Source organism: Mauremys reevesii, linkage group 4 (assembly GCF_016161935.1).
Source record: "Mauremys reevesii isolate NIE-2019 linkage group 4, ASM1616193v1, whole genome shotgun sequence".
In the NCBI taxonomy this organism is placed as follows: domain Eukaryota; kingdom Metazoa; phylum Chordata; order Testudines; family Geoemydidae; genus Mauremys; species Mauremys reevesii.
This window is the reverse complement of record NC_052626.1, coordinates 26,309,015-26,336,555: the sequence shown is the minus strand read 5'-3', so window position 1 is coordinate 26,336,555 and position 27,541 is coordinate 26,309,015. Positions and strand designations below refer to the sequence as shown.

The window sequence follows — 27,541 nt, the reverse complement described above, 5'->3', positions numbered from 1 at the left end:
GCTAGAAACAGAGAGTGAGGCTGCAGGTGAGTCTGGTGGTTTATAGCAATTGTGTTAAAATTAGTGGGAGATGAAAGGACACCTGTAATTATGTAGGCTAACAAGCCAAGCAATATTACTTTAATAATCAAAGCAAGGGCCATTATTTATTGTGCAGTTCATCAAAATTCAGGGTGGGTCAGCCTGAGACAGATGCAGTGGCAGCAGAATGTCTCACCCAACTGCAATGCTGGGAGGGGTTTGTTCCTGGAACAAATGGGACCTATCTAAACTTGCAAGGAAAGGCTAAGGTTTTAGGTAATATAATACACACCTTGGCCTTTTGTTATTCTCAGCCCTTTCCTCTTTGTTATGTTCCTATGGATAAATAAATCTTTGTTCGAAGAGATTGTTCTGCGTCACTGCATTGTTATACTGATCTTAGACCCCCTCCATAGAAAAGTCTATAGCAGAGGCCAAAACCCAGCTGGATCTGCTGAGGAATCACAGTTGCTGAGCAGGGTGATGTCATCTAGAGATAGTGTGGTGAAATTCAGGATTCCATCTTGAGAGAAGAACAGCCATGGGCCTATCATGTGGAAGAGATACCCACAGGGATCAAAGGTACAGCTCAACCTGGTACTGTAACAAAGGCTCAATCTTTCTCTTGGGTTTTTATTTGAAATATTAAATGGATAAGTAAACAGTACCTGATATTGATTAATTCAAGAGAGGTCCAACCCAAAACTTTGGGGAAGTCCATCTCTGAACTTTGACTGAGATCTGAACTTTGTATTTGTGGTTAATATATTGTAAGCAGGGTCTAAATGAGCATTCCCCTGACATCTAGTGACGAACTGGGGGGAAAGACTTCAGGAGCAGAATGTTTTTGCATAGACTCACCTATTCTGCCTAGTTGTTCAGCAGACAGAATTGTTTTGCCAAAGTGATCAATTTGGGCTGGTTTTGGGTTACAATTCACTTTAGTATTGAAAGCAGGAGTAAAGAAATGTTTTAACCTTAGTGTATGAATAAAGGGCAGCAGAACTGTATTTAGTATGTCCTGACTCAGGGGATTACCCTAAATTGAACTTCACTCACTAAGCAAGGGTTAGGGATGCCAAATTCAAGTGAAAGAGGGGGTGGGGAGGGAGCCAGGTGTTTCCACTTGATGGTGTGGACTCTGTTTAAAGAGTCCTAGACACCATTTGATCCTCCCCTCTCCGGTATGTAAAGTCAGAGCTGATTGAACTCAATTGGAAGTCCTTGTTTCTATTCAGTGATTACTAGAGATGAAATCACTGATGAGCAGGTTTAAGGGCTAACCCACATGAATGCATCCCTGAATGCTGGGTCTTTGCTGACCAAGGACAGCTGACTGAGAGTGGGATGCAGTGGAGGGAAAGGCAAGTGGCATTTTAAAGGGACATTTGTTTGTCAGACTTTCACACTGCAATATGGAAACTGAGGCAAAGGGCACTGCCTAACATACTGTGGGGGGGAGTGGTTATGGTTATATGCTTTTGAAGTGTGGTTGTATTTTCAAAAATTAATGCTGGGTTCCTTTCCCTTTTAATACAAGTTTTCTTCTGTTAAACACAGACTCAGTGCTTGTGAGTGAGGAAGTATTGCCAGTTAGAAGCACCCAGTGGGCGCTGTTTTGTAATGTTGAGAAGAACCCCTAGAACCTGGCAGAAGGGTTATAGTACTATTGTCCTTTTTAATGTGCATGTGCCCAACAACAATTGTAATGGGCTTGTACGAGTAAGTGATTGTAAAGATGGCCTCTGCTTGGGCCTAACGGTAACTAGGAAGATTAAATTTTCAACCATATTCAATATAGTAAGACAGTTTAGATGAGGTAAAATAACAATGCAAAGCACGATTCACGCTTCTCAGAGTTCCTTATCCTCACAACTGTGTGGTGTGGTTCATGCTAATCTTTGTACTTCTTTAAAAACCAGGCAATATTGGTGAGAAAATGCATTGGCCCAGCAATTTTGCCCTCTAATTTTCTATGGGGCATGCAAGGGAGCAGCTGTAACAGTTTAAAGAGAGTTCTGTGCTGTTGTTATCAGGCACTGATTCGCCATAGTGGTAGCGTGTAAGACTGCGCTGTATTTTCAGAGACAGTGTGGGCCATTACTGAATCAGATGTTTTCCCAACTATCTCTAGCCGCAGTCCAGGAAAGTGTAGTTTCCAAGCACTTCAGTGATACCAGATGAATTGGTGGGGGCTTTAGGCTACATTCCTGGTAGGAGCATTCTCTGCAATAGCCCTCCAATTCTCATTTGGGTTGTGCTTTCTATTGGTACAATAAGCAGTGTTTATTTCTGAGTTAGTCAGAGAATGGAAAAAAAATTCTTAAAATTTTTGAATTTTTTTTCATCCTTAGTCCAAATTTCATTTTCACCATGCTTTCGCAGCCAGCTCTAGTTAATTGCCCTAATGCCAGGGGTTCTCAATCTGGGACTCTCATTCCTCAGAGAGGCTGCAAACAGGGAGGATGATCATGACCCCCTGAAACTTTTTTTTATGTCTAGATGGGAGGGAAGCTCCTGGAACTTTGTTACAATATGGGATCACAGTATGGAGAAGTTTGCCCTAATGGCATTAGAACTACTCTTAATACAAATGCAGCAGCAGCCCAATGCTGACCACCAGTAAGCACAGTCTAGAGAAAATGTGCATTTATTTCGATATACTAGGATGAAAGGCACCTCATAAATAGAATCATAGAGTTCAAAGCCAGAGGGGTCTGCCAGATCATCTGTTTATCACAGACCACTAACCACCACCTATTTACTCCTGCACTGAGTCCTATAACTGGGAGTAGACTGTAGTATTGCAGCCTTCAGAAGAATAAACTGTTGTGTGCCACAGACAGAGACCAGGAGGGACCAAGGTGCTGGTGCAGTGCCCGAGGCCCCTGCAATGGTAGTTAAATGATTTAGTGATTTATCCAAGTACCTGAGATAGATTCATAACATTATTTTGGGAGCTGGGCAAGGATGATTGGTGTAAGAGGTGTGTGGACTGTTTCCTTGATCAGAGAATACAGACTTTTGCAAACATTTCTTTGATCAAAGTTGAGCATGAAACTCACCTATTGTTTGACAGAGAGGAAGGCTGAGGAGCCTGAGAAAAAGAGAATGACCAGTGCCCCTGGAGGCATTGTAAATCAATCCACTTTCCAGTGCCCAAATAACATGGGATTTGAGAGAGCTCTCATCAGTTGTACAACTTCTTGTGAGCTGATACTAATGTTAGAGGCTGAGTCTGTAGGTGAATATTTTTTCTTATAGAAGTTTGGATTAAATTCAAATGTCCTCCTGGTAGTAGCAACAATTGGACAGGCAAATAAGAGAGCCACTGAATCTGAATTTGAAAAGATTAATGTATTGCTTCCCATTGTACAATAACATACTACTGGAACTGGTCAGAAACTGGGGGAAATGCTTTGTGAAAATATAGTAGAAAATGTTTTTAATTGGAAAAAAAAATTGATGGACCTTTCCAACCTGATCTACCTATTAGTCATGTCTTGTGTAAAATGCATATGTATATGCACACATGCGCATGCAGTTGCAATGTTGATTTGCTTTGCATTATTTGTAAGGGGGAAAATTAAGTAACTTTTAAAATCAAATCAAAGCTTTTATTTAAATGTCTTTTGAAAATAAGATCAAGGGTAACAATGACCATATCCAAATACCAGTTTCATGAATTTGGGAGTAATCTAAATTGACTGGAATCCTCAGATGCCTGCTTGACTTCTTTGTGATTGCACTATTGACACTCACTGGAATTTGCCAGTTTTAGTCAGTCCTTGAAACAGACGGTAATGAAGAGGATCTAGATAGATATAATGCCAGAAGGTTATAAAACCTTGAAGCCTGAAGGCTGTTCAACATTTTTTTTTTGTTATGCAGCCTAATTGGGCTGTGGTATTAAGACAGTATGTTTTTAAGTTTTCATATGAAAGTATGAGCTTTGGTATGACAGAATATCAAAGTGAAAATTAATGTCCGCCACTTGTATATTGCCTAGACGTTACTTTAGAGAGAAAACAACAGGAGCGAGACGAAGCCATACATATGTTAAATTCACATCAGTAATAAAGATTAAGTAGAAGTTAATAGCATCCCAGTCATGCTTGTGGAGGTAATCTCCTTTCTGAAAATTCAAAATTAGATTTGGAGGATCGAAGCAAACAGGGGGTGAGACTTTGGCGTAATATTTTAATCAAATTGTCATGAATGAGTGGATACAATTAAGAATTCTGTCAGTCACAGTGCTGAGCCCCTTTTGTTAGTCAGCTGTTGTGAGGGATGCACTAGGGCATCGTGGGTAGAGATTAAACTTGACCTTTCCCAGGATCTTCATTTTTGACCCTCTGGCTAGGCTTTGCTTGTCAGATGGCCATTTCTTTTTTAAAAAGGGAGAAGCTGAGATTGGAGGGACAGACAAAGACACGCTCTCTCTCTCGCTCTCTCTTCCCCGCTTCCCCCCAAACAGTGGACAATGCTCAGAATCAACTCCCTGTCAGCTATAAAGTGTCCATCTAAACCAGTTTCCTTTAGTGCTTTTCTAGTGTGTATTGTACATGTTTTTGGACAAAATTTTCAGAGTATGAATCTGTGCCTAGGGTGACACAACTGAAGGAATAGGAAATAGTTTCTTGTTTAGTATGTTATGCTCTAACAACACTCCAGGAGGTTGCTTTTTGTTTTTAAGAGTATCTGATAACGAGTGCTTATTTGTACAAATTCTAATTGTATTTTTAATTGCTTTAGAATGGTTTTGGAATTTTTCATATTATTAAGAAATTGTGTTTGACATACAGAGCTCTAGAGAATATGACAATGTAACACTGTGTGGCCTTCCCCCTCCCGAGTTAACCCTGATAATTTATATTTAATTTCTATTTATCTAAAATGTCTCCATATATGTGCTTTGGGGCATTGATCTACATTGGAGGTGTATTTTATTTAGAGCATGGTTGTGAATTCAGGATTTGCAGGCACCAGACTATATAGGTGCGGAAGTAAAGCAAGTATCTGACTTGCTGCACCCAACCTGAGAGTGAGAACTGTATTTCTCCATCATAGGTCTTTGTGTTTGTTTCTCCTGGCCTTTTGGGGTTTTATTATTTATTTGTATTAGGGTAGTACCTAGAACCTCCAACCAAGATCAGGATCCCACTGTGTTAGGCATTCTACATAAACACATTAAGAAACAGACTCTGTCTCTTGGTGCTTTGAGGAGCCATTTATGAGCTCAAATAACTGAAGATCTTTTAAAAAAATTTCAAAAGTGTCTAAATCTCATTTCCAAAAGCAACTTATGTGCTTAGGATCCTAAAGCCTATTGACTTTCAATGAGTTTCAGGGTCCTAAGTGCCTGTGTGGGTTATATTTTCACACACAAATGGCAGTTAGGGGCCTAACTGGGACAGATTTGCCGTGGGAGCAAGGTGCCCACTTGCTGTTTGTGCCTTTGAAAATCAACCCCCAAGTTGCTTATGACAATGGAACTTAGGTTCCTAAGGTCACATAGGGTATATCTATACAGCAAAGAAAAACACATGGCTGGTCTATGCTGATTGACTGGGCTCCCAGGGCTCAGGCTGTGGGGCTCTTTTACTGCCTTGTAAACTTTCAGGTTTGGGCTGGAACCCTCCCACCTCGCAGGGTCCTAGAGTACCAGGCTCCAGTTCAAGCCCGGAAATCTACACAGCAGTGAAACAACCCCACGAGTCTGGGTCAGCTGGCAGGGCCAGCCAGGGGGTTTTCTTTGATGAGCAGACATAGCCTTAGGTGCTAGTGAAAATGTGACTCCTGGTCTTCTCAATGTGATATTTCCTCTGTCCAAGCACTGAAGTACTTTATGTCCTCTCTATCCAGGAATTGAAAAATCGCATGTTATTTCAACCCCATAAATGGCTCTCTGAAACATTAAAATACATAAACACAGCTACAAGAATGCAAATACTAGAAACCGGGCACACCACTCATTTATAAGTGAGGATAAATCAGTTGCATGAAATAAACCAAGAGCAACCTGATGCCTGAAGCTTGTTCAGCGTTAGAGGTTTCCACATCCATACATGTAGGTGGCTCTTTTTTTAAATAACACTGAATTTATTATTTTAAGCTGATCCCAGATGATTCTTTTATCTTCCCCTTCTTTTTAGCTTCTCTGCCTTTTTATACAGCTTGTTTGGTAAATAGAAAGAAGTGCTTTAGACTGGGGTGACAGTATGTAATCTACATCCCCACTGTTTGTTTTACCTTTTGTTACAGAAAGAATAAAGTCTGAGCAACTTGTGCTAGTACATCAGTTTCTTTGCACTCCTCTGTACTGTAGGACCTAATTATATTTTAACACTGCATTTACTCCATTTGCCTGGAGAATTATTTCAAATAAACTGACAGACCTATTGTGCTGTGACATCATAGCAAGTCTTTTTTTTTTTTAAAGCCGAGAAAACAAGCCCTTCTGTTAATTCAGCAATAGCACAAGAAATTACATTAACAACATTTAACCAAAGTGTTGAAAACATACTGAAATAAACACTATTGCACTTCGGGGGTTGAAAGGAATATGCATCAAAATGCTTGGCATTTAATTTTTTTTCTTCGGGAATTTAGCCAGTGAAATATAGCTGCCAGTGTCTCAGGCCTGCGTGTGTTCTTCTGCAATATGCTCTCGATCAATCAGATTTGCATAACTAAACTGTCGGCAAGCCCGCTCTGCTGCCCAGGTGCAGGGACATTTGCATATAGAACAGTGAGGAGGTCCCAAGAGTCACTTCAGACTCCAGTGACTGCTGAGCCCGCAGTCCACATAGCACTGGAAATGAAATTGGAATGACAAAAAAATGGTAGTGCTAGTCTGGAAGGGTGAAATATGCACTTGTGTTTCAAAGGTTATGTAGAGATCACAAGACAGCATTCAGACATGAAAATACACATAAGCCCACAGAAAAGCAAATGCCATTGTGTATATTTTCCCCCCAAGATGCTTTTTTTTTTTTTTAACCTGTAGAGTTGTGTATCCTCAGTGTTTCATTGATTCTCCAAACCTCTAGTGGGGAGGATTAGCCAATGTGTGTATTTTAACTCTATATTTTTCTCACAGCTATGTCCCTTAGGTATAACATTAAAATTAATAAGGGATCTTTATACTTGAGTTTACTCCTCTATAGAAAATGTGTATTCGCTGCTCCTACATATATGAACATATGTGTATCTGCTGCTCCCCTGACTTTGCAGTGTACAACACATACAATTAGAAGGAATAGATGTTCAGGTAATTGCCCCAGTGTATTGGTACAGTTGGCAAGAAACTCATGAAAAAAATGAGTAATAATATTAGGGACTTTGTGATCTTCCTCTGAGGATCTCCCTGAGCTTATCCCCATTTTACAGGTGAGGAAACTAAAACAGAGAGGTGAAGTGATTTGCCTACAGTGAAGCAGTGCTTCAGTGGCAATCTGGAATAAAAGTCAGGGAACCTGACACGTAGTCCTCTGCTCTAACCATTAGGAGAGGTTGCCTATTCCCTCACCCCATTTTTTCTAAAATTAAACAATAATCATGCTCATCTCAGCACCATTTATTTAGAATCTATTGTCAACTGTAATTTTCCAGAGGGACTCCTAGAAGGACAAACCCTCCCCAGTGCATCCGTATTCCCCCATAATACCGTGTACTCAATTTCCAGAGAGGAAGGAATATAGCAGATTTGGCCCCTGGTCAAATTGGTGGGGGAGGGGGAAAGAAATGGTGTCCCTATTGGTTTGAATGTCACTTGTTGTCAAGTTGGCATCCTGAGCAGTTTCCATGACAACAGCTTTTTTGTGCTGCGGGACGAGGTCATGCACCTGTGCTCCTGATGAAAAGGACAACAAGAGAACGTACATTATTTAAAGCTTTTATCTTTCAGTACGTGTTTGAGTATAACCTTGAAATTGGGTGAATAAAGGACAAAGTACTATGCGTAGGACCGAGGCAGGCTACATCAGTTAGGAAGAGCTCAGAGTAGGCTGGAGTATTTTACTCCATGACCACTTTTCTAACCTGTCATGGATGGGTTATGCTGTTTGACTCCTTTCCATCCTTAATACCAGCAAAAGTTCTTTTCAAGTGAATGGAGTCACTCATTCCAGTGGGAATCTGAAAGGAAGGGAGGAATAGGTAGTTTGCTCATCAATCAGCTTTCCAAGCTGTCTGCTGTTATCTTCTCTGATAGCGTCCCAGTCACTGCGCTGCCCCACCTGGGATGTGGGCATTATTATTATTAACTGTTTGTATTGTGAGAGTGCCAATGATAGCCCATGATGCCATTGTGCTAGGTGCTTCACAAAACAGCAACAAGACAGCTCCTGCCTCCAGGAGCTAATCATCTAAATGATTGGGCATCTATCTGGATAATGAGAACATCCACAGCAACTTTAAACAAGGAAATAATTTGTTTTTGTTTGGGGGTTATTTTTAGAAGAGATCAATACTCATGCTTCAGGGCACAAGCCAAACAGCTGTTGATAGGGTCTAGGAAGTAACTTCCACTATGGCTACGGTTGTCCACTATGGGATTTCTTTCACCTTCGTCTGGAATATGTGGTATTGGCCACTATCAGAGACAAGATAGTGGACTAGGTGGACCACTGATCTGATTGGGTAGTGTAATCCCTATCTTTCTAAAATGACCTAAATATAATAGGTACATGGGTGATATTAGAGAAGACTTTGTCATGGATTGGACTACAGGACTGGAGCTAATATCACATCTTCCCAATCCCAGTTTTACCTTTTTCATATAGTATATATCTACTGCTCGTGGTGTGAGACTTGCAGATCAACCTTTGTATCTTTTATCTCTCTCATATGAATTCCCTGTCTTGCCCACAGTAATTACATGGCTACTCTGGTCTCCTCTATCTGTGAAAGTAGCATCCGTTTGTCTTCTCCTAAATGTACAAGGTATAAATGAATATTGAGTTGCCAGGTAAAGAACCACTTGTGTATTGTAAGTGAAGTGAAGAAGGACTTTGATTATATGTGTGTCCTTATATGCTTTATATTCTATATCCCAATGCAAAAAGCCACACCATCAAGGAAAGAGACATTTTGAGAGCAACTGAACATACAGAGCCAAATTCATCTCTGAGCATAATTCCACAGGCATCATGGGAATTTGACCTAGAATTTTCACGGATTGTACCCCAAAGTGATACAGAGTGGGTGTTTCTGTAACCTCAATGCACTGAGACTCACCATAAAGTTCATTGACTTTTAAAATTGCTGTTGGACCTGTGGATCAAGAGGACTGTAGAAAGGGAGAGAAGAGGAAACCCCATGAAATGGGAAAATGAAAAAGAATGGGGAAATGGCTAGGGTGGCAGGAGGGAATTACCCAACCCCACAAAGCACTCAAAGTTTGTAAAAGACATGAGCCAGAGGTGGCCATGACAGCAGCATGGGCTTATTCCCGCTTCACTTTTGTGGAGTGTTGGAGAAAATCATCATTGTGCTATGGCCAGGTTTACAAAGAGGTCGCACAGCCTCCTCACAAGTTAATTCCCCTGGTGCTGAACACCCCTTGCCCAGTGCAGAGCTGGGGGAGTGCAGGGGGAATTATGGGGTAGGCTTGGATAGAATGGAGGTAGGGCAGGGATAGACTAGACAGGTTGGGGTGGGAGAAGGTGGAGCTATGGTGGGGTTTATGGCAGCAGGGAGAACATAGAGCAGCTCCAGGTGTGCCCTGACTTGCATTGGAGGCTGAAAGCTGCCTCTGCCAAAACAGGGAAGGCATAAGTTGTCTCCTGCTCAGTCAGTCCCTGTGCTAGCGTCTGTACCAGCTCAATGATGAATCTAGACCTTAATGTTCATGCACCAAAGTCCCCACTGTCTTACTCTTTGGGGTGTGTGAGTGGACGTCCATCATCTTCTACCCCTGGTGAATTAGCACCTGCTTAGGATGATATTGCACCCTTGCCTATGCTACCACTTAAGTCGATGTAAATTACGTCGCTCAGGGGGGTGAAAAAATCACCCAAGCGATGAAAGTTGCATCAACTTAAAGCGGTGTCTACACCCATGTATGTAGCGCTATGTTGGCGGGAGACCACTCTCCTGCTGACATAGCTTCTGCCTCTCCTTGAGGTGGAGTAATTTATGTCAACAGGAGAGCGCTTTCCCATCGACATGATGCGTCTTCACCCGATGCACTAAATCGGTGCCACTGCATTGAAGGCAGTGGTGCGGATTTAGCATGGTAGTGAAAACAAGCTCTGAGCTAGCAGAGCAGTAAAAGCCATGCAGGATCATTTTTGGAGAGAGATCACTGTTGTGGTGTACCTGCTATTTTCAGTTTAATTAGTACTCAGAACTTCATTTGTCACCTTAATCATTGCCGACAGACACCACCGAGATGGAAACCTGGGAAAAAAAGCTGTTTGTTGCTTCAGGCGTGTTTTATTTGTTCCTCAGCTCAGTTCATGTCAATGCATCACTTTTGGTGAAATTTAGGCTAAGAGTCAGAGGGATGTGTGTGGAGAGGGGGTGGGAATCTGTTGTCCAGTGGTTAGAAGAATATAGGACTGGGAGGCAAGGAATCTAGGGTCTGTTCCTTTCTTCTATTGATTTGTGACCTGGGCAAGCCCCTTAACATCTCTGCATCTCAGCTTTCCCCATCTGTAACACAGAGCTGATAATACTTGCACTGTGTTTGAACTGAGCATACCGTTGTTTTTCCCATTCACCCATTGCGATTACTGCCAGACTGAATAACTGTTTGAACAAAATTAAAATGAAAAAAGTTGAAGAAATTTGGAGCCCACCAGCAAATACCTTTCTCATGGTATAACATAAACTGCTGGGATTTCACATGAAGTTTGCTTATTTTTTTGTTCAGGCATCGGGTAGGACTTTTTGGTGAATAAGACCCTAACTCAGCAAAGCACTTAAACTCGTGCTTATGTTGAAGCACATGAGTAATCCCATCCCTATTCACCAAAGCATTTAAGCTTGTGCTTCAGTCCCACTGACTTTAATAGTTTCATTGACTTCAACACACACAGGGAATTCCTGGGGAGAGGGGGCAGTTTCCATCTCCTTTATTCCAAGAATCTGGTTCTATATTTTTCAGAGGTTCTAGTCTGGGTGTGGTTTCTGCAGCAGACAGGCCTCAGGAAATGCAAAGGGCTATTGCCACAGTGACAATGGCCAGCTTGTTGTGGTGGTAGTGTTAGGTTTGCAGATACCTGTAGGGGAGCCAGATGCATGTTTTTTGTGCTTTGTAGAATTTTATTATTTTGTGGTGTGCATTTGTTTCCAAATCCTACTGACTTCGGGTGCTGCAGGGGCACTTGCAGACAGGCCCACAGTTTGTAACTTCTGTGCCAATAATGACACATGTTTTAATCAATGTTCAGTCTTCACTGCCACTACAGGAAGTGTCTTTAGACATATTGTGTGAATAAGAGGAAGAGCATGGACACCTTGTTCTGGCTTCCCTCTCAGGTGTTATGTCTCATCTTGATAATTGATTACTATTATTGAATGCTGCTACGAGGGTAGCTGGCCTTTTCACATCCCTTCTGTGATTCACAGTGAATGAGATGCTAGACCTCCATTGCTCATCAGCCTCTGTTCTTTGTCCCCCCCAGGTGGATCTTTTCTCAGTTCTGTGTTTTCTAGTCCCATTGCATGATAACCCTGTTAGGTTGTTTCTATTGTGCAGCAATGGATAAAACACCTGGGCAGTGTCTCCTATCTGAGCTGGGGTCTTGGGCATGCTGTTTTCCATCTGCAATTCTCACAAAATGTGATGGGCTGTAAATAAATATCTGCACTACAGGCCAGCATGCTTTCCACATTTTCATGTTGCCATTAAAGCCATGGATAGTTAAATTATTGAAGCATGGGGAACATGGTACACAAGGAAACGTGCAGCCCTTATAAGTATTTTCACCAATGTCACAGACATTATGGGAGGAGATCAACAGAGTTATGGGCTCAGGGCACTAAAGAGCTGATCCTGCATTTCTTATGCATCCCAAACTTTTGGGTGATCAAAGGGCGGAGAATCAGCCCTCCTTACGTCATCTTTTCACGCAGCCATTCCAACACAATCATGCAAAGCTGTGTGTGCACTTTTTCTTGCTGGCCAACATGGACAGGCAAAAAATCTGGCTATCGCTCATTGAAGTGGGTTGGAAAGAAAAACATAGTGGTGAGTGGCTGTACACCCGTGGCCAGCCCAGTCCAACTATTAGTGGTGGAGAGTCTCTCTGGCTTGCAGTATTCTTCGAACCTGGAATACTGGTTAGGTCTTTTTTTTTTATTATTATTTTAAAGTGTAGTATTATGTATACTACAGTAGAGGCCCCAACTGAGTCAGAGTCCCAGCCTGATAGAGCTTACAATGTGAATAAACAAGACATGAGAGAGGCAAGAGAGGTGAAGTGACTTGGCCAAGGTCACAAACAGAGCTGTACGAAGAACAATTTTTTTGGTGCATTGGCAATTCCAAAAAAATCAGGAAAAAATAGTTTCAGGCCAATCTGAACACACTTCCCCACTCTGGGGCAGGGAGTCCATCTGGACCCAGGGCTCTCAGATCTTCCAGACTCCCTGTCATGCAGCTAGAGGCCTGAGAGCCCAAGGTCAAGCTGGTGCTCCAGGGGCTTCTAGGGCTGCCAGACTCTTGAGTTTCTGGGCAGCTCAGGGAACTACAACAATTTCATTTCAAAAAGTTCAAATGAAAAGTCATTTTGAGTTGTTTTTTTAAAAATCAAAATATCGGAATTCCTGCAGAAAATCTCAACATGTTGAGTTTTTGTTTCTGTGTGGAATGGTTATATGTTTTTATTGTTGGATTGTCCACGGAATGGGAATTTTGGGTTCTGATCAGCCCTATTATTCTCCCCATTTAAATATTGGGAAACTGAAGCACAAAGAGATGAAGTGACTTGCTCAGAGCAAGTCCGTGCCAGAGCCAGGAATGGAACACAGATAGCCTGCCCCACCAGCGTGTACTTTCACCAGTAGGCCAGATTTATTCTTTCTTATCTTTACATTCCTATCATTGTCTGTAACTATTTTGTGTGTGTGTTCTCTTGAAAACTGGTGTAAATTCAGCATTTGGATGGTCAACAGTCAACCTGATTAGCACCAATTATAAAATATAATTTTCAAAAGGACTTGATCTTAGAAGAAATGCAACAGCACAAGGGAGGGGATTTGGCCCAGGCGATTGGCTACTAATCCCAGTTGTTAGCTGGATATTATGGCTTTGGGAAAAGGGGCCCATTTATTTGGTGCGTTCCAGTAATCTAATTGGAAGAGTGGAATTACCACTTAAAGGATGTGCAAGAACGATGGGGAGAGAATATCTTTAAGTCATGAAGCTAAAATGAACTGTGAAGTTATATGCTGGAAAGTGCTGCCGTAGCTGCTGCAGAGAGAGGTTTTATTTGAAATTACAAGATGAAAATTACCGATCAATGTGGCCGGAATAGAATGATTGATATTTCAATTGCACTACTAGAAAATGTAACATAGCCTAAAGATACACTATTTACCTTCTTTTCAATTCCAAGTTTTTGCAAATTATAACAATGTATATAAGTGTATAAATGGGCATTTTTAGAGAGTGGGTTGCAGTGTATATCCAACTTCAGGCAAGGCAGAGCACCTGCGGCATTTACTTGTAGCAAAATTGTGACATAAGTCTCCTTATATTTACAAAGGCCTGAAGACCCAGTTGTGCAAGGGGCTGAACATCACCTGCTGACTTCAACATCCCTCCATAATCTCTTTTCCCTATGCAACCACAGCAGGAGGCAGAAAGGGGTGAGCTGGCTGTTCAGGAGTACAGACCCCATTTACATAGATTCTTCTCTCTCCAAGTAGCTCTTGGACAGTAGGTCCTCAAACCTTTCAGATTGCTTCACCATTATTTCCCTGGATAGGCCAGTACTCTCTGCAGCCCCAATATGAGACTTTCTGGAACTTATGTGCTCTTGAAGTTACATGAGCCATGAATCTGTGTTCTATCCTCCCCTCTACTAGGTTGGGCCCTCACTGACAAGGATGAAGTACAAAGAGAGGACCTAAAAATTACCTCAAATGGTTTCCATTGCATTGCATAAACAAAATCCATGGAAACATTTTTTTTTTGGTCTTGCAAAAAGCTTAAGTTCTAGCCAAATTTGACCTGATGCTGTCTCTTCAAAGAAAATAAGAGCCTCCTGGGAGGCTATGCAAATATCTTATTTAGAAGCTGCCTATCTGGGTGTTCTTTTTTTTAGGAGCTGCCTGCATGGGTGTGGCTTTTTTCCTGCCAATTTTTAATCAGTTAATGATAGTTGTGGACATGAGTGGAAGCCACCAAATTTGGATTCCAGAATTATGAACATTCCAGTGTTTGGGAATGCTTGAATCCATGGTTTTTAGCTGGGCTGGTCTCTAATAAAAAGAGAGGGTCAAATTCTGCATTCAATTACTATTGCGCAAATGTAGAATAATTCAATTTTCTGCTATAGAGTAGCTCCAGATTTATACTGAGCACAGAATTTGGCCCAGAGTCTTTATTTCTTAAGAGTGCACCTGTGTGTATTATTCATTCCTCACTAGAATCCATAATTTTCAGTGACATCATAAATGGTTGCTGTGGAAATGATTACAGAGTCACAAACATGATTATGACCTCAGGTGAAGAATATGCAGAGGAATTCTTAGGCAACAGCAATTCTTTTTTCATACAAATGTCTCTAGGAACATGAATGAGAGGAAGAGAAATACAGAAAATAGAATAAATAACTAGAATTGCCTCTAAATGAAATGTTTTACCAAGTTTTCCATGAAGAGTCAGCGGCTCCTTAAACATGCTGGTGATGGCCCATCACAAAGCCAGATGTTACCATTTATCAAGTAAAGTAAAGAGCCCCTCCTGCTTCCACAAATATGAACTGAATATGAAATCAAATGGGAAACTGCTGCACTAACACTGGAGAAGATATAATGTAACTTTTAAGCTATCGACATACTTGAGAGTAAAAGAAGCATCTGACAGAAACGAATGACTGTCGGCAGCATTACTTGATTCATTTCTCAAAGAAAAAATTGCAGCCATATGTATAGACTTAAATCACTTGATGGATGTCCTACAGGTTATGATTTTCTTCTCCTCTTTCTCTGTCACCTTCTCCTCCCTTTCCATATGTAGGTCAAGTACTTCATAGGCAAAGGGCCCCATGTGAAAAGAGCCTCTGTGCAAGTCTCATAAAGAACAAAAAGACTAGAAAAAAGGGACAAAAGACATGACAAAGCAACAGTGGCACCCGCTAGAGTGACGTGGGAAAAACAAACAAAACCAAACACAAAAACTCTTGAGGCTCTCTGTTAGACGGGGTAGAAATTTTTTGTTTGGAAAACATTTTTTGATGAAAAATTGCCTCCTTACTCATTGAAAATTTATCCTGAAAATGTTTTTCTTTCACCACCCCTCCAACTTTCCAGTTCCTTGGCAAAATAATTGAGAAGGTAGTGACAGACAAGCTTCCACAACCTGTGACATCTGCCAGCACCATGGATGCCTTATAATTAGGCTTCAGACCAGGGTACAGTATGGTAATAGCCCTAGTAGCACTAAAAGATGACCTTCTTGGGAGTTTAATAGAGGCCATGTCTCAGTACCCATAATACGGGACCAAGAGAATGGTGATAGGTAATTGTTACACTTCCTTGAAAGTCCTCCTTTATTGGGTCCATTTTTCTTCCCCTTCTCTTCCCCATCTTCCTGAGGCCACCTGGCGATGTAGTAAAATGTCATTTCTCTGGTGCCAAAATACACTCCTTTGTGCATTTCACAGAGGAGGCTGGGTGGTCATAAGGCTGTCACAGTGCCTACAAGATTAGTACCTGGACGAAGGAATAGTTGGCTCACATTCAGCTGGGCAAGTGGTAAATGCTCTGAAGAGCTAACAAAGTCACTGCCTTCCTATTCCAACAAACCTTTACCTTTATCAAAATGTTGCAAAGCCTCAAAATCCCAATTAAATCTAGTTGTAGCATCAGTGTCAATAATGTGTTCTTCTGTCTCCAGTCTTCAGTTTGCTAAGAAATTTGTTTCTTCCTCTCAGATGAAAAGTTGGCTACAGCGATTATTTCCACATGGGATTACTGTACCTCACTGGATCTAGGGCTGAATATAGAATCAATTCAAAAGCTCCAACTTGTGCAACAGGCAGCCATCTTCACCAGAACTTGATGGTTCAGCAAGGTGGGCCCCTGTGCTCTGTTTCCTGCACTAGCTACCTATTTGCCTCTGTTGCCAGTTTAAACCCTGGGTCTTGATCTTTAAAGTAACTCATGAATCAAGTCTCAACTCCATCCAGGGCCCACTGAGACTGCTGGGTTTCCTCTGGGAAAAGCAACTCACAAAACCTATGATGAATTACATGAGAGTCTGGAGGCAAAGTGCCTTCTGTTGATGGCATATGGCTAAGGAACTAGACCAGATGAGATTAATCTAAGTGTGTGACCACAGTTAGGACATGCTATCAAAACTTCCTCTTTGATAAAGTTCTCCCACTGGAATTAAATTAATAAAATACCCCAAGCAGAATCTTCCATAAACAGGGAGAAAAGTAGAAGTTTCTGTGTCATCCACTAACGACCCTGGAATGCCAATCCAATTTACCTGCATAACGCTTAAATACTATGGTGGTGATGGGTGGCATAGAAAACCTTAAAACAGTTAAGCAGAACAATATGTTCTCAGAATGAGCTTAGACAATGTTCCATGGTGTGTGCCTTCCTCATCCTCTACTATGCAGAAGATAAAGATAGCAATTAGGAAGTGACCAAGCACTACCGAAGTGATATGAAGAACAAGTACTTTGGTGCGTAAGTCTGGCTACTGCTGTGCATATATAAAAACTACCCAAGTACCAAAAAGGAATGTATTAAGCCACTGAAGTTAAATTTGGATGGTTGGGTGGGTGCAAATCCCATTCTATTGAATTCTATCCCTCCACTCCTGGTTCCACTGATGAATGCATATTCATAAATGTTTCTAAAAGCACTTAATAATCAGCCAGAAAAATGCAAGAAAAACAAAATCGAAGTGATACTAATGCAACATGCAGCTTGGAATTCTAATATTAAAATGAACCCATTGTCTGTGTCCAAGTAACTACATGTTGTGGATCAAGTTGTCAATGGCCAGCATGCTGGTGTCCAAATGGAGAAGGGCACAAGAGGCCCTCCCCCAATGTACCCATACAACAGGCTTCTGTAGCAATCTACATGGAACTTGGAGGGAAGGGCACAGGCTGCAGGAGGTAGAGTTTAGAGGAGGCCCAGGAAGCCAGTCTGTGTGCACATAGCTGAAATGCTAGCTGCAGTTGCAGCATCTCTGTCCATAGTTATCTTAATAAAGAGCTTAGTTTTAGAAAATGGGTGTGTTTTCATATTATTATCCAGCATGCGGTACATGTGACCCCAAGTGCAACCAGTCACTGTGCTCACCTTACCGCAGGCATTGTTCCTTTCTAGTGCTTCCACACTTGCTACCTACCCCAGAAGGGGTAGGTAGAGAAGAGGCATGGCTCTAGTTCTGCTGCCGGCCCCTGCCACATTAAGGCAATAATTGGAGATATACCAATCTCCTAGAACTGGAAGGGACCTTGAAAGGTCATCAAGTCCAGCCCCCTGCCTTCACTAGCAGGACCAATTTTTGCCCCAGATCCCTAAGTGGCCCCCTCAAGGATTGAACTCACAACGCTGGGTTTAGCAGGCCAATGCTCAAACCACTGAGCTATCCCTCCCCATTAGCTAGCAGAACTGGCTGGAAGAACAGAGGGGAGAATATTACACCCCCTGAAGCAGCAGACACACTCCCACTGAGCAGTGAGAAGTTCCAAGAGGTACTGTGCACAATTTCTCCCTCCCAGAGCTTCCCCTCAGTATGGTGTCTGTTCTGCATAACCGAGCCCAGTTTGTTTCAGGAGGGTTGTGGGGGGAGGGGAGTCTCTAAGTTATGGTTGCTGTGGGAACTATAACTTTGAATTTCTTGACATCAGTCCAATGACAACCTCAGCATTAACGTTGCATTAACATAGTATTTTTGCATTTAATTAAAAAAGATGATGGTCTGGAATCTGTTAAGGAATTTAAAGCCAACATTTCAACTCTTTGCTGGGAGCAGAGATGTCAGAGCCTCTGCTCTTGAAAAACTCATGTGTTCTTACTAAACATTCTGCCAATGTAAAGTATCCAACAGAGACTAAACGAGAAAGCAAAATGTGCATGAGGCCATTGTCTGTCTCTCTATCTGCTTCTGACTACCCTCACCCATTCCTCCTGTCTGAATGGAGCCACTATGGCTGGGCTTGAAGCAACTTGAAAACTGTATAATCATTGCCAACTCCTCCATAAATCACCCCCAGTGTTTGGCCACTGACTCATTTGTGTGCAACTGCTGAGGTTTTAGTAACTTCCATCCCCAACCTACAACGTCCTCCTCCAGTCTCTAAAGAGCTGCTTGCAGAAGTTCATTGTATGCATCAGGATACAGACACAAAGCAGCTGCAAATGTCTACTTTACCCCCTCCACCGGTCCTGATTTGGGGCTCTATAAATGATGTATTTGGGTTTCCCAGGACTATTCCAGTACTACTGCTAATTTGACTTTTCATGTTCAACGTTGCTGCAGAAAGACCACTGACAGGTGTTTCACCTCTGAAGGTTTTGAGACACTGGGCTTTCAGAGCTCCCTTTTGTAATTTAGAGTTATTTCAAAATAAGTTCAGCTATCAGACAAATAGACATATGGACTATGCTAAAGTTAGGTACTGTAGATAGGAGAAAGATGTTCATATGGCACCCATGTTATTTAGCCTTCTCTCATAACAGAATACCATACTGTTAAAATTTTCTATTTTTATGTAATTCTTCCACTTATATTGATATATAAAATTATTAGTCTAAGGTTGGCTCGCATCATCAGAGCTTTGGAATGTTGGCAGCTTCCCTACAGTCTGTTGCAGGCAGTAACTGCCAGGGAAGTTGCCTGAACACAAGCAAAAAATAGGTCTTCCTGCTGAGCCACCAACACAGCAATGTAAGGAAAAATTTAATACCTTGGTCTTAAGAAAGTTTACATGTTCTTCTCACAGTCGTGCCTTTGGTAGGGTGATGGATAATATAAAATTCCATAATTTCTGCAAGCCTAAAACAGTTGCGAAAGGCGACTTGGCAATTGGTGGCTTTCTGTAAAAGACTTTTGCATATAAATTACAAATGCATAAGACATTTTAGCTCCAACTTTACATGTGTTTTGGAGGCTGGATGCAATCTTGTCCCTGCCTGTCTGTCTGCTTTTGCCATTGCTGCATCAACGTTAATCCTGCTAGTTTTTCCTCTGGTTGAAGAAAGGCTGGCTTTTTCCTATTTTGAGATGAAACAGTGAGAGAGGAAATGATTGATGCCTTTTGTCCTACAAATAAATAAATAAATCATTCCTAGTTTTTTTTTTAAATGAGTGGTTGTATTCAATTCATGCATACTTTATTTTTGCCTTCTGTAGTAAACTGTCCAGTATTACTGCTGGACTCAAGAGTGGCTAGCGATTCTTTATGATGAGACAGTATTTCTTTACTGGATTTCTCTCCCCCTCTGCCTCTTTAAAGAGACAGTGCCATACTATAAAAGTATTATTGTCTTCCCTTTTTGATTGTATTGTATCAGAGAAATTTAGGCTTTGCTTTAACAAAGTGTTTGAATATCATATTTAAGAAATGCCTTGAACCCGAGCTCAGAGCTGGGTAGATGGTTTATAATGAAGTATTTTGACAAATGTATCCCTTATTTCTATTTGTCATTTTCCCGTGAAAGACTGATTTTTCCCCCTTTTATTTGTTCTTCAAATGTTTTATGTGAGCATATTGAAGCCTGTGAGTTTATTATAAATAGTGACCACTGTGAAAAATCAGTATTTGGAACTTGCTAACTGAGTTGTGATTGGACACCCAAGTCACATGGTATTTTTCCTTTTGTTGATTGGATGACTGAAACTTTTGTAAATAGGAGGACTTGAACAAATAATGGGGTTTTTGATTCTCATATTGAGAGAGGCAGCAGAAGCAAGGTTAGTAGGGGCAGGGGACTTTAGGACACCAAACTTTTTTCCTTTTTCCTTCCTGGGTCACCCAAAACTTGTTTAAATATATATTTCAATACTGTTGTTGTCTAGGGTCAGATTAAAGGAACAGGGAGTGCAGGAACTGCTGAAGTTCCTCTTCCCTCCCTGGTTTGGGATAGCATTGCTCTCCCACAGTTCCTCTTTTCTTTGGCTAGTGTAGTAAGAAATCCCTCCTCCTGTTTCAATCTACTTTAACCACATCAAGTAATCCCCACTGAAGTCATTAGGAATTATTTATCCCCTCTGGTGGAAGAATCAGGTTGCTCTGAAGGTGCTGTATCTCGACAGCTATATATATATGTATATATACATATATATGGCAAATTGTAACTTACATATAACCCACATCCAATATCAGAACAGTTTGGGAAATTATTTTATTTTCCCATGAAAATTGTTGACAAACATTATTTGATTTTTCATTTTTAAAATTTTTTTCTTTTAATTATTTTCTTATTGAAAATCCCAAAACTGATTTTTTTCAGTTTTAATCAACTGAAAATGTTGAAGTTTATAGACTTTAGTGTGTGTGGGTTTTTTTTAACAACTTCCAATTTTTGTTGGTGAAAATTTCCATATAATCAAAAAGCCTATTTGAATTAGAAAGTGATTTCAGGCAGCTTTCTGTGATACACACATGATTTTAAATGGTATCTTGGGATTACAGTGAAGTCCACATCAACTGAAAATCACAGGAGTTCAAGTTACTCACAACTTTTAGCTTGACTATCAAGCACAGAAGAGTTGAACATAAGGGTTCAGATGACACATCAAAAGCTATGACATCTCTGCTCAAATAATTTATAAACAGCAGAAGAATTTTGAGAACTGAATTACTACCTTAATCTTCAAAAGAGAGCATGGATTGCTATTAATATCAAGAACAATTGCGGGCTGTTAGCCATTAAGTTATTTGAATTCGAAATCCATCAAAAAGGTGGTGGAGGAGGAATATATCTACACTCTAATGTAGGTAGAGGATTTTGTGTGTGAGGTAAAATTACTTTAGAAGGAAGACAAGTTTAAAATACTGTACGTATCACTGCATAAAAGAAGTGTGGCAGGTTTGTGATGGGGCTACCTTTCTATAGGCTGGCTTGAGACTTCCAATTATTTTCAAAACAACTATCAGATGTAACAAATTTTAGAATCTACAGATTAGGACCAGTGAATTAGGGTGGGTATCCACATCCTTCTGAAAATTTTTTGAGCCTTCCAGTCCCCCAAATAGCGCTATCTTTTATGACCCTCTCTGTGCGATGACATTGTGATTCTATTGAAAAGGAAGAGTGCAAGCTTTCCCTTTCCAGTCCTTGGGACAGCAGGTAGGCATGGAGTGGGGAAGGGGGGAGATGTCTATATAGAAACTTTTCCCTCCAAATGTCCCCACCATGATGCTTTGCATAGATTTGCTCCCCTCATGCTGTGAAGCAGGGGAATGTAGTACCCTTTGCACTAAAAAGACAGGACTTGATTATAATGTTTTGGCAGAGATACCAAATGATGATTTTGCACATAGACTTACAAGTTCTTTTTCTTAGCATGTAAGAGCTGTTCAATCTTTGAAGAAATGTTTGTAATGTTTGGTTTTTGTTTTTGTTGTTTTTGTGGGAGCTTCAGGAGAGTTGACTCTGTCCCTTAATCTCTTTAATTAGAAAAAATTCTTTGAGTAGAATTGCTCCCTGGGAACTGGGCATTCATGTTAGCTGCAATTACTAAAAAAGCGTATTGGTTACAAACACTGTGCAGGCATCTCTGTTCAAGGACTGGTTTATATAGTGTAAAATAAATAAATTACACTAAGAATGTAACCATAGACTCATAGGACTGGAAGGGATCTTGAGAGGTCATCTAGTCCCATTCCCTGCATTCATGGCAGGACTATGTATTATCTAGACTAGTGGTTCCCAAACTGGGGTTCATGAACCCCTGGGGGTTCATGAAATGTTACAGGGGATTCTTGGGGGAGGGGGGGAATCCCCAATGGCAGACAGAGCTGTCCCTAGGGACCCCGGGCAGCACAGGGCCAGCAGCCCGGAGCCCCTGGACTTCCAAGAGCTAAGCAGATCAAAGCAAGCATATCTATCACATTGAGGAGATTTAAACTTCAAGACTCCTTATAAGATATGGAAAGGGAAGTGGATATTTTTTGCTGTTTTTAAAATTAAACAGGCAGCTAGTATAGTTTTACTATAGTGGCATGAATAGTAACACTATGAAACTACATAGATCCACTTCATCCTATATTCAGTTCTTCTTTTTCCTCAACGTTTTCCTACCCCTGAATTCTCAAACAGAAGGTTATCTTAGCTAATAGTTTTATTCTCTACAAGATAAATGTGGGGCAGGAAAAAGTCATCCCGAAGTGATGGAGGTTCAGGTAAATGGATAGATTAATGGGACTTGTAAAAACCAAATCAGCTTTGGTTTCATGAATTTAGATGCACTACAGATTGGTAGCTTTGGATCTGGGGTGGGGTGAGCAACTTTGTATAGTGAAATTACGCTCACTGGAGTGTAGAAGAGAACCATCAAAATGTATTTCATGTCTAACACAGAATGAGTATCAAGCCAAAATCTTTTATTGTACAGAGCTAAATCTGAATTTGCATGTGAGGGGGGAAAAACGAAAGAGAGAGAGAAGCTGAAAAAAAGAGAGGGGGGAGGGAGGCCGGTACTAAAACTGCAGTCTTAGCCTTCTAAACCCTTTTGCTTCTCTGATTGATACTTTTCAATTATACCTTCCCATTTCACTGACATTTGAAATGCTATTTTTTTCTAGCGATAACTTCAAATGCTTAAGTTCCAACAGCACCAGTCACCCTGTTTAGCTGTAGTAGTAAATTGGTTCCTTGTACAACATAATGGCAGTGACAGCCTTTTGCTAGGGAAATGAGTTCTCCAATGGGACATGCCTATGATAAGACGTCCGGTTTTGAAATTGTATTTCTCTGTATCAGAATTAAATCTGGACTTTATATTTCTTTGCTGCCACTGCTCTCTAGCTGGTCCCTATACAGTACGACCAAAGACTGACAAGTAATGCTAACACAGGAACCCTTTCACTTAAATTGGATTTGTGCTTTTATGTTTCCTCCTATTATTAGCTATTAAAATCTCTCCAAACCTTTTTTAAACAGTGATAGGGTTTGCCAAACCCGAAACTCACAGATTGGTGGGGAAAAATAAAGAAGAATTCTAGTTTTCAGAGCAGTCTTTTCCATCCCAAGGCTGAAATATGTAAATTAACTCCTATTTAGAAAATACAGTTTTGATTTCCTAGTTTATACAGTAAGAGACACAGAATATCTTTTCATAAGAAAAGGTCAGGACTTGAATGCACTATTGCAGCAGAGTGAAAGGCCCTGTAAAAACGACACCAAGCAGAATGCAAATCAATGCTACTCTGGGTACCTTTTGAAAATCCAGCCCTGCTTTCTTCTGCCTGTCATATTGTGTTTCATAAGAGCCTTTAATGCTTAAAACAAAAGTAAAATACCTCCCGTGTCTTTTGATTTGCATTGGTGCTTGACAGTGCCCAAGTGTGTGCATTTTGTTAATGCTGTTATTAACATGTAATGTAATGGAACTGCACAATGGAGGTCACTAGGAGATCATCAGCACATGTAATTTCATTTTAACCTTAGGTTTACTTTATCACTTAGGTAACAAAATAACAATCAGGCTGGGGGAAGGGTTTTCTTTTTTTTTTACGTTAAAAAATAACTCAATATGAGTCCTTCTTGGTCTCCCTGTTCCTGTGCTGCAGAGACCAATGTCATGGTGTCTTCCTTCAAAGAAACACTGCTGGTAAATTTCGGAGAGAAATTCCTGAATGGCCTAAAGTTCTTCAGCAAACAATTGTTTCAGTTCCCAGGATGCTCTCTTCCTGAGTGTGGGACATATTTACAGTATAAATCACTGTCCTGGGATCTTGAAGTACAGTGGACTAGTGTAGACGAGCCAATTTAGACTGAATATGAGGATGATTTGGGAAGGCTACACTTTCTGGTTCCAGGGGTGTATTTGAAACAGGGAGAATCAGTAACATCTCTAATATTTACCTAAATAATGGACCAAACACACCTTTCTTATGTACATGAATGGTCCCATTACACTCAGCCGATTGATTTCAGGGAGGATTACTCATGTTTATAGAGTGATCGGGATTTGGCCCTTAGTTGCTACTCTTTGGAAAAATTGACCAGAATATAACATTGATGGCCTTTATCAGTGGGTTTTTTTTTTTCAAATGTCATTAATAATCAGAAATGTTGAATACAGAAGGGCAAGTTAAATCCTGTCATTGAAACAGTAAACAGCTTTAGTCAAATGTATTGGCACAGGATTAAAAATGCATCAAGCGTGTATTTGTCTTCTCAATGGGAAGCCCTTATTAATAGTTAGAAGAGTGGAAAGCTTAGCCTTGTACAATAAGCACTGTAGTAGTGTTTTTTTTAAATACGTTTTAATGTGTGAAATTGCAGGATGCCAAGGTTGCCATTAAAGCTTCTCTCCAGTTCCAGTAATTTTCCCACTTAGATTCATTCTTTCCCCTTACAAAAGAGCATTTCATAGTGGTCACAGCAGAAATGCAGTGATACCAGGAAGAGTGCAATCCTCTTGCAAGATTAATTACAGCGCCGATGTCAAAATATTGGACATTGCAATGAGGACATGAGTCAGCTTAATACTGCAGAAGAACTTTCCCTCTCTTTCTCTCGTTTATTCGGCTTCACTAAGGTAATTGCCTTTATTTGTTGTGACTTCAGCTGAAACCTAGAAACCTGGGAAATGTATTTAGAGAAATCTACCTTGTTTAAAAATCTGTTCTGTGACACTAGTATAACCCAGTTGTTAAGAACAGTCAAAAAGGCCAGGTTTAATAGAACGTGATTGTCCAGTTTATAGCTAGGAGTTTCCTTTGGAAGTAAACAAAACCATTGCTTTGAGCCCCCACCTAGAAATTTATTCACAGTTCTGGTTGCCTTTAATGATATTATCCTTCCACACTAGCCAGCACATGCAGGAGTCAACCCAATTTTCAAGCTGTTATAAAGACCGCAATCCCTGTCAACCTACCACCTCATAAAAAACCCGATGGGCCTATCAGCGTGCTCTGAGGCCTAAGGCCCTTTACCTCTTTCAGGGCTTGTCTACAGTGTGGCGTTGTCGACAAAACTTTTCTTTCATGGGTACTTAACACCCCTCCTCCCCCCCGCAAAAGACAAAAGTTTTGCAGACGCAAGTGGCGATATGAACGCGGCTTTGTCGGCAGGAGCGCTCTCCTGCCAACAAAGCTACAGCCGCTTGCAGGGCTGGAAGTATTTTTACAAAATACCAACAGAAAGCGTTCACACACACTAACTTTTAGTGACAAGGCTGTGTCAACACAAGCTGCGTAGTGTAGACAAGGCCTCAGACCAGTTTGGGGGAAGTGAAAGCCAGTCAAGAACTCCTCACTGAGAATTCCTGGCTGGTAGTCCTTTGACCTTTAAATCTGCAGCCTGTTACCTTGTACACATTAGCTGATCTTAGCAGTTGTGAAAGAAGATGAGGAGGCAGAAAAAGATGGGGGGGGAAATAGCTCAGTGGTTTGAGCATTGGCCTGCTAAACCCACAGTTGTGAGTTCAATCCTTGAGGGGGCCACTTAGGGATCTGGGGCAAAAATTGGTCCTGCTAATGAAGGCAGAGGGCTGGACTCAATGACCTTTCAAGGTCCCTTCCAGCTCTAGGAGATTGGTATATCTCCTATTATTATTGAGGCAGTTAGTATTTTGAGTCAGTTCCAAAACTCAGAGGAGTCTATTTTCCTTTTCCAGTTTGGATGCAGACAAAATCTTTTGAAAATAATCATTTTTATAAGATTTTCAGGCCAACACAGTGGAAAATGCACCATTAAGGGCTTTATAGGATAGAACCGATGTTTGAAATAGCACCCAGAAACCATTTGGAGACCAGTGCAAACTGGGGGAGCACTATTGTTATATTCTCTCTATGGAAAAAAATCCCCCCACAAAGTGAGCAGTGGCATACTGCACTAGATGAATGAGTGGAATGTAGTGGACTGTAGCACTTAAATATACAAGCAATTTTTCATCTTCATTGTCATCATCTTTACAAACATTAACATACTCACAATGTCCCTGTGAGGTAAATATAGTTACCTGAGTTTTATAGATGGAAAAACCGAGGCAGACATGTTAAGTGACTTGCCCAAGGCGATATGCCAGACTCAGGGTTGCTGATGACATGTAAGAAACCAAGAAAGCCAATGATCTAAAAACTGGGATGTCAATTAACACTGATGACAATCCTGAGTCTGACCTTGGTAAGTCCCTTGTCTGCCTCAGCTCTCCAGCTATAAAATTGAGGTAACAATACTTGCCTCACAGAGATATTGTGAGTGTGTTAATGACTGTAAAGTGCTCCAAAGGTGAAAAGTGCTTCTGTATTTAAGTGCTACATTCCATTCAGGAGCTTCATCTGGTGCAGTATGCCACTGTATGGGTGTTTAGTGGTTTTTTTTCACAGATAGAATATAACAACTGTGTTTCCCCCAGTCTGCACTGGTTTTCAGTTGCTTTCTGAATGCAATTTAAAACATTGGTTTTATTCTCTAATGTCTTTAATGGCTACTGAAAATGCTAACCTCCTAATTGTTTTAATTAATTTATTTTTTCACATGACATTTTGCTACTTGGGGCTTATTATCAACAGGGTTTTTTTTCTTTTCCTTTAAAAAATATTAGTGCAATTTGCATTTTTCTACCCAGACTGAATCCTTGGTAAATTATTTTGGATAATTATTGATTTTTTTGAATCTATGAGGGTTTTTTAAACAACATTAAGGTAAACAGAAGTCTCATTGTGTTCATTTTACTGGATAACACTTATCTAGACAAAAGGAGACATAAGCATAAAACTTACCTATAGAAAAGATACAGTGAATAATCGCCAGTAAAATAAAACAAAAACCTTCCTTCATTGAAGAGAATGGGAAAATTGCTCTCTTGTCACTCATTTTGATTGAATTGAGTCGGCACTCTCTGAAGTGGGTCACTGATACCACCAGAGGTAACATTTAACTATTTCTTGCACATTTGGGCACAGAAAAATACAGTATGTGAAAACTAGAGAGGGCCTCAAACTCAGAACTTGATTCTGACCTTTCCCTGCTTTGAATTTAGTGGGGGTAGCAGGTCAGACTGGACTCTGAAGATATCAGCTCGCCCTGATCCTGAGTCAGTTCCAAAACTCAGAGGAGTCTATTTTCCTTTTCCAATTTGGATGTAGACAAAATCTTTTGAAAACAATCATTTTTATAAGATTTCAGGCCAACA

At 40.7% G+C, this 27,541-nt stretch overlaps 1 long non-coding RNA gene across 2 annotated transcripts in view; it reads left to right on the top strand.

The window, feature by feature from the left end:
• The first annotated feature begins 238 nt into the window (after positions 1-238).
• Positions 239-27,541, top strand: part of LOC120402972 — a 112,619-nt gene continuing 85,316 nt past the window's right edge. Inside the window, exon 1 of one of the 2 annotated variants that reach the window (XR_005597392.1) lies at positions 239-603. This is a non-coding gene — a long non-coding RNA (uncharacterized LOC120402972). Of the gene's footprint in view, positions 604-13,750; positions 13,843-27,541 lie in introns of those variants that run through there. The other variant, XR_005597393.1, reaches the window with a different exon arrangement.